This window comes from Triticum urartu, chromosome 7, assembly GCF_003073215.2.
Source record: "Triticum urartu cultivar G1812 chromosome 7, Tu2.1, whole genome shotgun sequence".
NCBI lineage: Eukaryota > Viridiplantae > Streptophyta > Magnoliopsida > Poales > Poaceae > Triticum > Triticum urartu.
In genome coordinates this window covers 468,979,593-468,991,439 of record NC_053028.1, presented here as the reverse complement: position 1 = coordinate 468,991,439, position 11,847 = coordinate 468,979,593, and positions in this window count along the sequence as shown.

Here is an 11,847-nt window from a genome sequence, read left to right as displayed (position 1 = left end):
CAAAAGGACAGGTGCTGATCAAAAGAGATCTTGTGGGTATGCTCCACACATTCAGGTGCTCATCAACTCCAAGATAGGCACAGGCACTTACTTGTTGGACAAGGAGCACTTACCCTTGAGACCATAATTTGAGGATAACACAGTTGTGATGAATGAGGATGATCCCACATCAGTGCAGGCACAAGAGAAGAGAGCAAAAGCAAAGGCTGAGAAGGCTGCAAAATGCTAAGTGTCGAGGAGGCCTCTCAAGTTTTTCTGAAGTCAAAGCAAGATCAGCTTGCATATCTAATTCAAGCAACTTTGAGGATTGATAAGGGCTTGGCCACCCTGAACAAGAATCAGGAGAGCTTGGAGAGGATCATAGAGACCAAATTTTATGATCTTGATCTTAAGGTAACTGAGATGCAGTCAGCTGTTGAGCAGCTCCAAGAGGAAGCAGAGGAGAGGAAAGGGCAGGCTACTACAGATGCTTTTCGGAGAGTGCCCAGAGGTCAGAGATTTGCTGCAGTGCCAGTGCCTGACACTAGAGCAACTACTTCAGCACCAGCAGCAACAGCTTCAGTTCCACCTCCAGTTGCCACTCCACCAGCTCCAACAACGTCTACTATGCCTTCGTCCTTGGAGTCCTCTCTACACCACCTCTCAAAGATCAAGCCTAGAGAGACGCATAGCACTATGCATTTTCAAACTTTTTGGTAACTTGTTGCCAAAGGGGGAGAAATGTATAGATCATAGGCTTCGAGAGAGAGTGTTGTGCTTCTTTCTCTCTCTTGCTATTTGGTTTGATACTTTTGTGTGTGCTTGTTTGATACTCTTTATGTCTGTGTGTGAGATACTTGTATGATCACGTGCTTGATCATATTCAACTTTAATGCTTGCTTGGATGATATTATCTTTGCTATCTCATATATGATCATTCACTTTGCTTGGTGATGAGTGCATTTTTTAATTCCTATCATCTTGAGCGCTCCACCAAGATGTATGTGACATGGAAGAGTAACCCATGATCCTAATCGATTGTGCGTTTGCATTCAAATGCAAATTTCAAATAATGCACAAATTTAGGGGGAGCTATTGCTTGTCACATACTTCTCAAAACGATGATGTATTTCAATCTTATTATCATTTGTCGAAGCTTTGATCTATATGTCAATTACCAAAAAGGGGGAGATTGAAAGTGCAACTATCCCTGGGTGGTTTTGGTAATTACTAACAACATATAGCTCATTGAACTAATGCTATTTAAAGATGATCATTTCGGAAAGTTCAATGATTGGCATGGCATGGATTATGAATGTGGACCCCTCAAAATGCTAAGGACACATATTGGCTCAAGCTCAAGACTCTGCATTTTCGTTTCAGGGATCCAAGATCACATTGAGTCCATAGGAAAGCCAATACTATTAAAAGGGGATGAGGTGTTGCTTAATGGCTTGCTTGCTCAAAATTCTTAGTGATATTCTCCAAAAGCCCTCAACCACTTTCTCATATCCACATATGTCCCAAACCAAAAGTCAAACTCGGCCCTACTGATTTGATCTATCCGGCGCCACCGAGTTCACTTGACATAGCCACTGCCGGAAACCCTAGTCACTTCGGTCTCACCGATACGGATCTCGGTCTCACCGAGATGGGATTGCAAACTCTCTGTTTCCCTTCGTAACGTTTCGGTCCAACCGAGATGAGCGATCGATCCCACCGAGTTCGCAATGCAAACTCTCTGCTTCCCCTTCGTAATGTTTCGGTCTCACCAAAATGAGCGATTTGGTCCCAGCGAGTTTGCCTGACCAACTCTCTGGTTAGCTTATTACCAAAAATCAGTCCCACCGAGTTTGTGTAATCGGTCTCACCGATATTACCTTATGCTCTAACCCTAATGAAATCGGTCCCACCGAGTTGACATGTCGATCCCACCGAAAAGCCTAACATTCACATTTTGAACTAAATCGGTCTGACCGAGTTTCATGATTCGGTCCCACCGAGTTTGGTGATTTGTGTGTAATGGTTAGATTTTGTGTGGAGGCTATATATACCCCTCCACCCTTCCTTCATTAGTTAGGAAAGCCATCAGAACGTGCCTACACTTCCAACATACATTTTCTAAGAGAGAACCACCTACTCATGTGTTGAGAGCAAGATATTCCATTCCAACCATATGAATCTTGATCTCTAGCCTTCCCCAAGTTGCTTTCCACTCAAATCATCTTTCCACCAAATCCATATCCATGAGAGAGAATTGAGTGTTGGGGAGACTATCATTTGAAGCACAAGAGCAAGGAGTTCATCATCAACACACCATCTGTCACTTGCGAGCCTCCGACAAGATTGTGGAGTTGAACCAAGGCGTTTGTATGGGCAAGGAGATATCCTACTTCGTGAAGATCTACCCTAGTGAGGCAAGTCCTTCATGGGCGATGGCCATGGTGGGATAGACAAGGTTGCTTCTTCGTGGACCCTTCGTGTGTGGAGCCCTCCGTGGACTCGCGCAACTGTTACCCTTCGTGGGTTGAATTCACCATCAACGTGGATGTACGATAGCTTCACCTATTGGAACCACGCCAAAAATCTCCGTGTCTACATTGCGTTTGCTCCCTCCAAACTCCTCGCTTTACCTTCATATGCAAATGTTTTACATTCTGCTGCTATACTTTTAGACTTGCGTGTGTAGGTTGATTGCTTGACTTATGCTAAGTTGTTAAAATCTACCAAGACTTAAAAGTGGGAAAAGGCTAGATTTTATTTGGTCAAGTAGTCTAATCACCCCCCCCATCTAGACATACTTTCGATCCTACATCACTCTAGGTGGGCACAAACAACCAGGGCGCGCTTGGGCCTCCTGGCACGCCCTGGTGGGTTGTGCTCCCCTCAGAGCACCCCCAGGCGCTGCCTTGCCCCATTGGGTGTCTTTTGGTCCATAAAAAATCTCCGTAAAGTTTCGTTGTATTTGGACTCCGATTGGTATTAATTTCCTGCGATGTAAAAAAACAAGCAGAAAACAACAACATTCGTTAGGCACTATGTCAATAGGTTAGTACCAAAAAATGATATAAAATGACTATAAAATGATTATAAAACATCCAAGATTGATAATATAACAGCATGGAACAATAAAAAATTATGGATACGTTGGAGACGTATCAATTTCTTCCATATCACAAGTTTGTATAAAGCTTATTTTCTTCATGCTAATAGATCATGCATATTTATAGGAGCAATTTTTATTGCTTGCACCGATGACAACTTTCTTGAAGGATCTTACTCATTCCATAGATAGGTATGGTGGACTCTCATGGGAAAACTTGGTTTAGGGATGTTTGTAAGCACAAGTAGTATCTCTACTTGGTGCAAAGAATTTGGCTAGCATGAGTGGGAAAAGCAAGCTCAACATGTTGGATGATCCATGACAATATAACTTCTATTCGGATATAAGAAAACATAACCCATTATGTTGTCTTCCTTGTCCAACATCAACTTTTTAGCATGTCATATGTTAATGAGTGCTCACAATTAAAAAAGATGTCCAAGATAGTATATTTATATGTGAAACCTCTCTTTCTTTATTACTTCCTATTAATTGCAACAATGACCAAAACTATGTTTGTCAACTCTCAACAACTTTTATTCATCATAATCTTTATATGTGAAGTCATTACTCTCCATAAGATCAATATATGATCTTTTTATTTATTCCTTTTATTTAACTCCCTCAAGATCATAGCAAGAAATCAAAGCCCTTAACTCAAAACTACTCTTTATTATATATATCACGGACTCGATTACATAGAGGGAACATAAAGCAAAACTCAAAGCTAGATCATACTAAAGCTTTATTCTACTAGATCAAGATGTAACCATAAGGATTGAACTAAGTAAAACGATAAAGATAGAGGTGTGATGGTGATACGATACCGGGGCACTCCCCCAAGCTTGGCAATTGCCAAGGGGAGTGCCCATACCCATGTATTTAGATCTCTTTCTTCGGGGGTGGTGATGAAGGAGTTGTTGATGAAGTAGGCTTGTCATCCATCTTCCAAGGCATAGGCTCACCATCATAGAAAGATGAAAGAGTCTCCGGGATCGTCAAATCTACAGCCAAACTCATCCTATTAAATATGTATTCATACTCACAGTTTTGGTTTTGCAGGTCATAGAACTGAGCTTGGAGATGCTTGATTTTCTTGTGAAGCTTGACGATGGTCTCCCCAATGTTCTTGGCATCCAGCTTGTGATTGTTGGTAAACTCCATGATCATCATGTGATTGGCATTAAGTCCACGCTCCACCATCCCTTGACACTTGAAAACTTGCTGCTCCATTGCTTCGAGTCTTGTCTCCACGCTTCCGGTCTTCTTCGACCCCTCAACGTTGCGGATGTGCAGCACCCCCTCACGCATCTCAATGGCTTGAGGGTGTCGCAACACCTCCGCAAGGTAGGGGTTGATGACCTTCTCGGAAAACTTGTCATTGGGGGCGCTTGGAGACGTCATGGTGATCTAGATCTGTCAAAAAAATAGCTCAAAACAAGACCAGGAGATATTTGCGTGGTACGGTGGTCAGAAACTTCGGGAGATTATATAATGAATTTTTACCGATCATAAGAAGTATCACGCAAGAAAACAGAGTCCAGAGGGAAAATGAGGTGGCCACAAGGACGGGGGGCGTGCCCTCCAACCTTGTGGTGGCATCGTTTCTCTTTCGGACTATTTTTAAATTTCCTAATTTTTTTAAATATTACAAAACGGAGAAAATTTATCATTGGAAACATTTTGGAGTCGGTTTACTTACCATACCACATATCTATTCCTTTTCGTAGCCTGAAACATTCTGGGAGGTGTCCCTTATGTACTCCTCCGGTGTTACGGTATTAATTATATTGGTCTCAACATTTATGGGAGTACCTGAGATGTAATGTTTGATTCTTTGACCGTTTACCACCTTCGGCGTTGTTGATTTTTATGGCATCGGAACGATAGACCTCCTCGATAATATAAGGACCTTCCCATTTAGAGAGAAGCTTTCCTACAAAAAATCTCAAATGAGATTTGTATAGCAAAACATGATCACCTACATTAAACTCACGCTTTTGTATCCTTTTATCATGCCATCTTTTAACTTTTTCTTTAAATAACTTGGCATTCTCATATGCTTGGGTTCTCCATTCATCAAGTGAGCTAATGTCAAATAACCTCTTCTCACTGGCAAGTTTGAAATCATAATTGAGCTCTTTAATAGCCCAATATGCCTTATGTTCTAGCTCAAGAGGCAAGTGACATGCTTTTCCATAAACCATTTTATACGGAGACATACCCATGGGATTCTTATAGCAGTTCTATAAGCCCACAATGCATCATCACGTTTTTTAGACCAATTCTTTCTAGATCTATTAACAGTCTTTTGCAAAATTAATTTGATCTCTCTATTGATCAATTCTACTTGACCACTAGACTAAGGATGGTATGGAGATGCAATTCTATGATTAACATCATACTTAGCAAGCATTTTACGGAAAGCACCATGAAGAAAATGTGAACCACCATCAGTCATTAAATATCTAGGGACTCCAAACCTCGGAAAAATGACTTCTTTAAGCATCTTAATAGAAGTGTTATGATCAGCACTACTAGTTGGAATGGCTTCTACCCACTTACTAACGTAATCAACAACAACTAAAATATGTGTATACCCATTAGAGGAAGGAAAATGTCCTATATAATCAAAGCCCCAAACATCAAATGGTTCAATAACAAGTGAATAGTTCATAGGCATTTCCTGTCGTCTACTAATGTTACCAATTCTCTGACATTGATCACAAGACAAAACAAACTTACAAGCATCCTTGAAGAGAGTAGGCCAATAGAAACTGGATTGCAATACCTTATGTGCGGTTCTATCTCCAGCGTGGTGTCCTCCGTAAGACTCAGAGTGGCACTTGTGTAGGATCTGTTCCTGTTCATGCTCAGGTACACAATGTCTAATAACACCATCTACTCCTTCTTTATAAAGGTGTGGGTCATTGATGCGGCTTGAAGCCACATCGATATTTCCCCAAAGAGGAAGGGATGATGCAGCACAACAACGGTAAGTATTTCCCTAAGTGATGAAACCAAGGTTATCGAACCAGTAGGAGAACAAAGAAACAACACGTAAACGGCACATGCACACAAATAACAAATACTCACAACCCGACATATTAAAGGGGTTGTCAATCCCTTTCAGGTAGCGGCGCCAGAAATTGGCAAACGAATGTGAATAAATTGTAGTAGATTGATAGATCGAACGCCAAATAAAATAAATAAGAATAAATTGTAGCAAGGTATTTTTGGGTTTAATAGATCTGAAAATAAAAGGCAAATAAAATAGATCGCAAAGGCAAATAATATGAGAAAGAGACCCGAGGGCCGTAGGTTTCACTAGTGTGTTCTCTCAGGGAAAATAGAAAACGGTGGGGTAAACGAATTACTGTTGGCAATTGATAGAACTTCAAATAATCATGACGATATCCAGGCAATGATCATTATATAGGTATCACATCCAAGATTAGTAGACCGACTCCTGCCTGCATCTACTACTATTACTCCACACATCGACCGCTATCCAGCATGCATCTAGTGTATTAAGTTCATGGAGAAACGGAGTAATGATATAAGAATGATGACATGATGTAGACAAGATCTATCTTACATTCTTAAGAAGTTGGTCCCAATTCTCTCAACATGCAAGGTGTCCACCTCAATGTCCCACTAAGCTTCATATATCCTATCCACCTAGGCAATTTATCCACGTTAGCAATCCACTCACAAGTAAATGAATCATTGATGCAAAAAAAATTAATGCAAATTTTCTCTCTTTCATGAGTAGCCATCCACTGGTCACCGAAGCGAGTTGTCGCTTCCTTCTGCCTTCCACTGAAGACGTACGTTGTTATCACTCGTGAACCATAAAGATCCACTAGCACCAGCCTGAGCCCATTGCCCCTCACCACGGCGAGCCATAAAAGTACACCAGCACTTCCTGAACTGTCTTCATTCCCCACTCGTCTCTTGGTCCCTCCATCTTCATCTCTTCTGATCTTGCTGGCGGCTACCATGCGGCGCAATACGACTCCGCCCTCACCTCATATTGTCCATGTGTGCCTTGCTGTCGGGTTAGTGGTTTCCTACGATCTACCGCTGCGTCATGCTATCACCTACGGCTGCAGAGCGGATTCTGTGCACGCGGCCACGCCTTGCCCGGAGAAGTCGATGTCATCCCCTCTCCATTGCTCGCGTGGAAGATGGGAGGAGCCCCGAGCTCCAAAAGGTGGGAGGTTAGATTTGTATTTTTGATTTTTTGCCTTCAGGACGGAGTTCCAGTTTAACAGGTGAATCTTGAATCTTAATTCCTTTCAGTGACTCTTGCGGTTGGTGTCTATGATGTTCTGTTCCGTAATAAAATTACTCAACATCAGATTGTATATCACACCCCAACTCACCAATCACCACTAGTGGTCGCGCCCAAGAATAAACCATCCCCGACGGCGGCGAGGCGCTGGAGGAAGCAGGCGACGCACCAGGAGGCGTGACCAATGGAGAATAGGCGGGTTCACACATTCCTTCTGTACTGGCAGGGTGTTCCTCATGGCTGCAGCAACTACCTGCCCATGCAAAGTATCGTTACCACTACCAGCGTGAAGTCCAGGTTATGACAGATGACCATCGTCTCCATGGACTCTCCCTTCCCCATCACAATCTTTTGTAGTACTACTTATGGAGATGTAACTTTTGAATAAAAATTGTGTCCTGCAGTATTGTACAACATGTTTTGATGTGCTTTCACCAATATGTCGAATTAATTTCACCAATTATGGCTATATCAACATGTATCACAATTTTCTGCTGGGTACTCACCATATATTTTTATGCAGCACTAGAGACAAGAAATTAGAAAACCTTCCAGGACAAGGGGAGTAATGTCAATACGAATAATATATATCGAGGTACTATGCATTGATACGTCTCCAACGTATCTATAATTTTTGATTGTTCCATGCTATTATTTATTCTGTTTTGGATGTTTAATGGGCTTTATTTTACACTTTTATATTATTTTCGGGACTAACCTATTAACCGGAGGCCCAACCCAAATTGTTGTTTTTTTGCCTATTTCAGTGTTTCGCAGAAAAGGAATATCAAACGGAGTCCAAACGGAATGAAACCTTCGGGAGCATGATTTTTGGAACAAACGTGATCCAAAGGACTTGGAGTGAACGTCAAGCAACCAACGAGGAGGCCACGAGGCAGGGGGCGCGCCCTCCACCCTCGTGGGCCCCTCGTGGCTCCACCGACCTACTTCTTCCTCCTATATATACCTGCGTACCCTGAAAACATCCAGGAGCACCACGAAACCCTACTTCCACCGCCGCAACCTTCTGTACCCAAGAGATCCCATCTTGGGGCCTTTTCTGGAGCTCCACCGGAGGGGGCATTGATCATGGAGGGCCTCTACATCAACTCCATGGCCCCTCTGATGATGTGTGAGTAGTTTACCTCAGACCTTCGGGTCCATGGTTATTAGCTAGATGGCTTCTTCTCTCTCTTTGGATCTCAATACAAAGTTCTCCTCGATTCTCTTGGAGATCTATTCGATGTAATCTTCTTTTGCGGTGTGTTTGTCGAGATCCGATGAATTGTGGGTTTATGATCAAGATTATCTATGAACAATATTTGAATCTTCTCTGAATTCTTTTATGTATGATTGGTTATATTTGCAAGTCTCTTCGAATTATCAGTTTGGTTTGGCCTACTAGATTGATCTTTCTTGCAATGGGAGAAGTGCTTAGCTTTGGGTTCAATCTTGTGGTGCTTGATCCCAGTGACAGTAGGGGAAACAACACGTATTGTATTGTTGCCATCGAGGATAAAAAGATGGGGTTTATATCATATTGCATGAGTTTATCCCTCTACATCATGTCATCTTGCTTAAAGTCTTACTCCGTTCTTATGAACTTCATACTCTAGATGCATGCTGGATAGCGGTTGATGTGTGGAGTAATAGTAGTAGGTGCAGGCAGGAGTCGGTCTACTTGTCATGGACGTGATGCCTATATACATGATCATACCTAGATATTCTCATAATTGTTCGCTTTTCTATCAATTTCTCGACGGTAATTTGTTCACCCACCGTAATACTTATGCTATCTTAAGAGAAGCCACTAGTGAAACCTATGGCCCCCGGGTCTATTTTCCATCATACAAGTTTCCAATCTATTTTATTTTGCAATCTTTACTTTCAATCTATATCATAAAAATACCAAAAATATTTATCTTATTATTATTATCTCTATCAGATCTCACCCTTGCAAGTGGCTGAGAAGGGATTGACAACCCCTTTATCGTGTTGGTTGCAAGGTTCTTATTTGTTTGTGTAGGTCCGAGGTGACTCGCGCGTGGTCTCCTACTGGATTGATACCTTGGTTCTCAAAAACTGAGGGAAATACTTACGCTGCTTTGCTGCATCACCCTTTCCTCTTCAAGGGAAAACCAACGCATGTTCAAGAGGTAGCAAGAAGGATTTCTGGCGCCATTGTCGGGGAGATCTACGCCAAGTCAAGACATACCAAGTACCCATCACAACTCTTATCCTTCGCACTACATTATTTGCCATTTGCCTCTCGTTTTCCTCTCCGCCACTTCACCCTTGTCCTTTTATTCGCCCTCTTTTTCTGTTCGCTTTTTCCTCGCTTGTTTGCTTGTGTGTTGGATTGCTTGCTTGTCACGATGGCTCAAGATAATACTAAATTGTGTGACTTTGCCAATACCAACAATAATGATTTTATTAGCAATCCGATTGCTCCTCTTACCGATGCTGAATCTTGTGAGATTAATACTGCTATGCTGAATCTTTTCATGAAAGATCCATTTTCTGGCCTTCCTAGTGAAGATGCCGCTACCCATCTAAAGAACTTCGTTGATTTGTGTGATATGCAAGAGAAGGAAGATGTGGATAATGATATTGTTAAACTTAAGCTATTTCCGTTTTCGCTTAGAGATCGTGCTAAAGCTTGGTTTTCGTCTTTTCCTAAAAATAGTATTGATTCATGGAATAAGTGCAAAGATGCTTTTATCTCTAAGTATTTTCCTCCCGCTAAGATCATCTCTCTTAGAAACGATATTATGAATTTTAAGAAACTTGATCATGAGCATGTTGCACAATCTTGGGAGAGGATGAAATTAATGATACGAAATTGCCCTACACATGGTTTGAATTTATGGATGATTATACAAAATTTTATGCCGGATTGAATTTTGCTTCTAGAAATCTTTTAGATTTGGCCATGGGAGGCACTTTTATGGAAATCACTTTAGGATAAGCTACCAAACTCCTAGATAATATTATGGTTAATTATTCTCAATGGCACACAGAAAGATCTACTAGTAAAAAGGTGAATGCAATTGAAGAGATTAATGTTTTGAGTGGAAAGATGGATGAACTTATGAAATTGTTTGCTAATAAGAGTACTCCTACTGATCCCAATGATATGCCTTTGTCTACTTTGACTGAGAATAATAATGAATCTATGGATATGAATTTTGTTGGTAGGAACAATTTTAGTAACAATGCGTATAGAGGTAATTTTAATTCTAGGCCGTTTACTAGTAATTCCTCTAATAATTATGGTAATTCCTACAACAATTCTTATGAAAATTATAATAATATGCCATCTGATTTTGAATCTAGTATTAAAGAATTTATTACTTTGCAAAAGAGTTCCAATGCTTTGATTGAAGAAAAATTGCTTAAGATTGATGAGTTGGCTAGGAACGTGGCTAGAATTTCTCTTGATGTTCATTATTTGAAACTTAGATCTATTCCACCTAAGCATGATATCAATGAGTCTCTCAAAGCTATGAGAATTTCCATTGATGAGTGCAAAGAAAGAACCGCTAGGATGCGTGCTAAGACAGATTGCTTTGTGAAAGCGTGTTCTTCTAGTTTCCATGATAATAATGATGAAGATCTAAAAGTTATTGATGTGTCCCCTATTAAATCTTTGTTTTTCAATATGAATCTTGATAATGATGGGACTGGAGATGAGTCAAGTTTAGTTAGAAGGCGTCCCAATGATTCAGAGTTTTTAGATCTTGATGCAAAAATTGATAAAAGTGGGATTGGAGAGGTCGGAACTTTAAATAGCAATGAAACCACTATCTTGGATTTCAAGGAATTTAATTATGATAATTGCTCTTTGATATATTGTATTTCCTTGTTGCAATCAATGCTAAATTCTCCTCATGCTTATAGTCAAAATAAAGCTTTTACTAAACATATTGTTGATGCTTTAATGCAATCTTACGAAGAAAAACTTGAGTTGGAAGTTTCTATCCCTAGAAAACTTTATGATGAGTGGGAACCTACAATAAAAATAAAAAATAAAGATCATGAATGCTATGCTTTGTGTGATTTGGGTGCTAGTGTTTCCACGATCCCAAAAACTTTGTGTGATTTGCTAGGTTTCCGTAAATTTGATGATTGTTCTTTAAACTTGCACCTTGCGGATTCCACCATTAAGAAACCTATGGGAAGAATTAATGATGTTATTATTGTTGCAAATAGGAATTATGTGCCCATATATTTCATTGTTCTTGATATAGATTGCAATCCTTCATGTCCCATTATTCTTGGTAGACCTTTCCTTAGAACGATTGGTGCAATTATTTATGAAGGGAATATTAGATTCCAATTTCCGTTAAGGAAGGGCATGGAACACTTCCCTAGAAATAAAATTAAATTACCATATGAATATATTATGAGATCCACTTATGGATTGCCTACCAAAGATGGTAATACCTAGATCTGTCCTCGCTTTTAT